Raw genomic sequence first — 6,000 nt, forward strand, 5'->3', positions numbered from 1 at the left:
GCAAAAGCGGAAATGCAACAAATATATTTTTTGACGAGTAAAAATGACAAGCAAAGGACGTACCTTGTCGTTTACTCGCGACGGGTAAAAGTGACGAGCAACGGATGCAAGTGTCATTTTTGACGAGCTATTGAATTGGAGACGACGCTTGACGGGTTTGACTTTTGAGACGTGATGTTCTTGTCTTTTTCTCCCGCTCAAATGACTATTTGGTACGCTCCATTACTCGGCAGTTATGATGTGATATGATCAACACATAATTTCTTGTTGCCGAGTAACGAGTAACGGAGGCGAGAAACTGCACCAGGAGCTGATGGTATTGGGCTCATTGGGCTTCAGCTTTTTGCTTCTTCTTTGGAGTGAGGCCCAAGTTACACTCTTTGTCGATTTGTTGAGATGAGTTATCGAGCACGTGACAGTCGACGAAAAGATGCGGTCCCCGTTTCTGAGATGTTGATAAAGACATTATGCCGAGGGAGAGATGAAGTCCTAGTGAGTCGTCGTGTTTGACTTATCAACCGGTTTCTACTACGCCATGGACGAACTGGTGTGACACTTTACGCGACGAACGGATGAGAGAGGGACCGCATCTTGTTGAGTTTGTACTTGAGCTGACGAGCCGAAGCTATGATGGTTGAAGGCGTTGGCCATTGCCGAGTAAAGAACATGACTGTTGTTCTACGTCAAACCATACGAGCCCGAGCTTCTGTATAAGAAGTCTCGTCACAAATCTTTAGTTAGAAACTGGCACTATTGATGGAGCTTGAGCCTGAGCTGAACGTGTGCTTGTGCTTGTCTTTGTCGCCGAAATCATGTAACGAGATGAGATGCTTGCGGTGCCGAGTAAATGAGCTTCTAGTTGGCAGCGAGAGATGGAGCTGGTTGGTGATCTTTTAGTCGGTGAGAGCTTTTACTCGAGGGCACATGAACCGGGTAATCGAGACGATGGAAATCTCGAAGTTGGTGATCTTTAAGTCGGCGGCGAGAGACAGGTCTGGTATCGGCTTGATCTCGAGGAGAGTCTTGACGAGGAGACGTCTTTGTAGTCGAGGAGAACGTGATGAAGAAGCTCAAACTCTCGGGAACGAGATGCCGAGAAAACGCTCATGGCAAACCTGATGAGACGCTGGGACTTTCGAATATCATGCCTTGATCCCAGCAGGTCGCATGCTTGTTGATGAAGTCCCGAAAAGAAAAGAGCTGAACTCGCCGTTGATGGAGCTCGAGCTTGAGTCGATGAAGATGAGCCCTTAGAGCATAAGCTTTTAGTCGACTATCTTTAACTCGGTGAAACCGCGACAACACGAATCTCTTTTACTCGGGGGCAAAGATGACGTCTTTTGTAACGGCAACGGGGATCAAGCCCTTAGTCAGCGAGTTCGCGTTACACAGAACGAAAAACTTGGTGCTGTTAAAGAGGAAGACGAGGCCGACGAAGCTTGAAGATGTTGTCTCCGTTGGGCGTTTACCATTTAGTCGGCGCAAGCATTCTGTCGATGACAATATGCTTATAAGGATCATGCTTGAGCTGAAGACCAGTGTCGTGAAGACAACACGAGCTTTGTCAAAAGCTTTGTGAAGAGCCTATCGTGAGGTGGTGCACTGAAGTCTGGAGTAACCGCGTGAGCATGAGCCGGTTACTGCATGATCGTTCGTTTCCGAGAAGTACGACCTTGTTTGCTCAGAAAGGAACAAATTCCTAAAGATATTTTACGAAACTCCGAGTAACTTGGTGACGAGGAAATGTTGACGATATCACATGGTTCCCGAGGTCAACAACTGTGTCGAGTAAAAGCACATGACGGAGGGGACGTTTGGCTTGTGTCGAGTAAAGCATACGACTGTTGCTCGGCGTTGAGCTGCTGCATCTCAAGAGGGCTTACTTGAAGAAACAAGAGCCCGCTGGAGAGCTTTTTGTCGGCAAGACTACGAGTAACAGAGCTTGAAGTCGACAAGAAGCTTCTGGCGTGAAGGAAGGTATTTGAAGAGAGTCGCTGAGCGAGTGATCGTGATATCATACTCGAGCAACTGTTGTATCTGACGAGTTTAAGCTTTGTACCACGAGCTGATGAGCTTCGTGCCACAAAACAATAGGAAGACGATGATGGCCGAGGTATGTAGTCTGAGGTCCACGAGGTTTTATAAACCAAAGCGAGATTGTTTTGTCCGCTTCCTCTCGTGACAGTCTCCTCTTAGCCGGGACGAGTAATGGAGCTTGGAGCCAGCGAGAAGATTCCGTTGATGGAACTATTGAAGGAGTCATGTTGATGTAGCCGTAAGAAGTCGGCCACCCCAGTGATGGAAGCCTCGTTTTGACAGAGAAAAGAACTCAATTCAGCTCTTAGTTGCTGTGGATGAAGCAGAGAATTGACGACGATCTTGTCTTTCCGGTGCTGTCTTTAGTCGGCAGCAAGCGAGATCAAACCGTGACTTCTATGTCGAATTTTCTTGCTCGTGACGTTATCCAGATTTTTACTACTCGTGGGTAAAGATAGGTTTCTCTTTACTCGTCGTGGGTTGGGTAGGCAGTGCGCTCTATTGGATCTGGTGTGGGCCTGAAATGATGTACGCTTGGGCTACACTCGAGTGACGACTAAACGGTCGAGTGACGACGAGCATCTAAGTGACGAGAAACGGCCAAGGTGACGACCAAATGGTCAAGTGGAGACAAGTGACGACTAAACGGTCGAGCGACGACAGAACACTTAAGCGACGACAGAACGGTCAAGTGTCGAGTGACGACTAAACGGTCGAGCGACGACTAAACGCTCAAGCGACGACATAACGGTCAAGTGTCGAGTGACGACCAAACGATCGAGTGACGACCAAACGGTCGAGTGACGACCAAATGGACTCCGAGTTCAAATTTTTTTTTTTTTTTTTGAAGATACTTCCCCATGCCCCACGGTGGGCGCCAATTGTTTGAACCGAAATCGGTGCTGTACAGGAGATAGACAGATTTTGATGGTGGAGTTAGGAAAGGTCTTCATGCTGAGCTTGAACTGGATGGATGGAGAGTAAGAGAAGATAAAAAGGGGTTAAATGATTATGGCTGGACCCGGTGAAGGGATGCCTACGTACCCCAAATGGGGATCAAACCAATCGTAGTTCTACAACGATGAGATCACAAGTGCTTAGATGAAAGCATGTGCAGAGATGTTTCTCTCTCTAGAAATAGAGAAAGGGTGGAAAAGTGGTCAAAAGGATCCTCGTCAAAGGAAGAGTGAGTCCTTATTTATAGAAGGAAGAGGTTTAGGATTTCCTAGTCACTTCCTTCTAAATGGACTGAGCCCATTATCTTATAGGCTTTGTTGGGGGCAAAACCCATGTCCAACATTCGTCATCAGCTTCTCCTTTTCTATTGATCTGTCCTAGTTGCACACCTATTGATCATCATCAAAACTTGTTTGAAAAAGCCAACTTCCTCTCGCCCATATCAATTGCTCTTCTATCTTCAGAATTTGATAATGGATGGAGAACATAACATAACATACTCTGCTTTTGCTACATTGATTTGACTAATATGTGATCCATCAAATATGTTATCCATATTATTATTTTAAAAAGTGATTTTGCTGATTTTTTCATGTTACCATGATTTTAGAATTAGTTATTAGCTTTAATAAATAATTATAGTAGATGATAATTTTCCATTATATTTCGGATAATTAATAAATAGATATTTAACAAATTCTATCTTATATTTACTTTACTAATAATAAACCAACTCTATCTTAATATATATTTATCATTATACGATATACGAGCAGTTAGGGGTGTCAAAATGGGTCATGACCCATGGGTTGACCCAACCCAAATTGATCCATTAACCCAAATGAACTGTTTATTTTTGATCCAATGGGTTAGTGTGTTAACAAGTTAATGGATTAATGGGTTAATGGGTAAACAAGTTAATGGGTTAACAAGTTAAATAGGTCTATTGGGTTGGGTCAAATCTGACCCATTTAGTTTTTAATTAAGAAAATCTATTTTAATGAAAACAGAAAACTTGTGTTACAAAAAAAAATGAAAACAAAAGACGTCATCGTCTCTTCCAAACCCACGATTTCAATTTCAGTAAAGATCTGATTGTGTTCAATCCTTTGTTCGGTGATTAGGCTGTTGGGTTGTTCGATCTTGATTCAACTCTGAAGCGTCAATTTCTAAAGGTTTGCAGTGGCATCACCTTTGCTCTTGATTCAATTCAATAGATTCGTTCTTCAATCTCTGATTGTTTTTTTTTTTTGGGTTTCTGATATACCACAGCAGCGGCATCACCCACAAAGGATCATCGACCAGAGCAGCAGCTAAACCTCCATAAGCAGTGTCATATCCATCACATTCCGGATCTTATCAGAGCCAACAGCTGGTAACAGCTTCTTATAATGCTTAGCCCTCGTTTTCCATTTGCTATTGTCGCGTTTAAACATCAGAGATCCTTTCAGGAGTTTAGTGCAATCTCCCTGGCCACTTGGGAGGGTACGCATCAGGGTCCGAGCTCGCTAAGGCTTTCTTCGATCATAGAGACAATGCTGAGTTGCTTGGCCCTTGTTTTGTTTTGAGTTGCTTGGCCCTTTTTTTGTTCTCTTCTTATCAGGTTAGCTTTCTTGGTCCTAAAGATACTTTCTTGTTGATGCTAAAATTTGCTTTCTTGTTTATGTTTGTGTTACTAGTCTCTGAGTGGACAGCCCAGACAGAGCCTTTCCTGGGATAATCTGGTATACTTCTCGTGCAACCCTCTCGCAGTTGACAACGTGAAGGTACAATCTTATATAAACTTTATAAGACAACATGCCCACATAAGACAACATGTTTCACTTGTTCAACCAAAGCTTTCTCTGAAACCCTGAACCTCCCACAAGAACTGAGCTTCACCCAAGAGATCAGTTTCTCACTCTCAAAATCTAACCAAGTGATCCATACGTTAAAAGAGTTCAAAGAGACGACTTCACTTACCAGACAGTAACTCCGCCCAAACCTGCCCTTTCTTGAAGCTTCTAGGCATCTTCACCTTCGGTTTCTTTCTCTTTAACACTGATTGCATTTCAGCTAAAGTCATCATCTCTTCATCCAACCTCTCAGGTGCATTCAAAGCTTCTGCTTCCTCCTCTCTCATCTCCCCTGCCTCGCTCTCTCTTCTTAAGCTCTCACCACCCTCACAATCTAACGATCGAAGTTTCTTTATCTTCAGGAGCCTCTTTGTTGTTTCTTGAAGAGAGACAGTGCACCCAGAAGCTGAGTATATGCCTTGTAAGTTTTGAAACTTGTTTGATTTAAACTACTTTTCCTTGGTATATGCTGCATCTTTTGCTGACCCCTAATGTTTCTTGTGCGCAGGAGTCTTGATCATCACAAGTTAAAGGGACCTTATTTAAATTTTATTGCTGATTAGAGTATCCCTCTCCTGCATAACGTTTATGTATTCCCTTGCTATCGCAGAGTGCTTCATAACAACGCTTTATATGACTCAATACCCTTTTTTTTTCAAAACTGAAGCTTGATATTGATGAATAATGAAACCTTTTTTATCGTTATAAGCTTTGGATTCATCATTTTTTCTCTCTATGTTTAAGTGTTTATGTTTTTATCACGTTGCTTCTTTGTTTCTTAAAATTTATTATAAAGATGTTGGGTTGATGGGTCAACCATTAACCCATCTGACCCATTTAATTTAATGGGTCATGGGTCAACCCAACCCATTAATAAAAGGGTTGGGTTGACCCATGACCCATTAACAGTCAACCCATTTGGGTTATGGGTTGGGTTGACCCATTTGATCCATTTTGACACCCCTACGAGCAGTACATACATATGTTCTTAGCGAAATAATAAATTTCTTCATGTGATATTTCTTTTTGAAAGAGTGATTTGATGTTGATTTGAATTTTTAATATTGTAACATATATGTTGTGGTGTGGATATGCAAAACAAGTATCAGATATTTTAAATCTAATGAAGCATCATTCATCTATTGTATGTTTTGCTCGATTTATTTGTGTG

The sequence above is a fragment of the Brassica oleracea genome, chromosome C1, assembly GCF_000695525.1.
Source record: "Brassica oleracea var. oleracea cultivar TO1000 chromosome C1, BOL, whole genome shotgun sequence".
NCBI classification, from domain to species: domain Eukaryota; kingdom Viridiplantae; phylum Streptophyta; class Magnoliopsida; order Brassicales; family Brassicaceae; genus Brassica; species Brassica oleracea.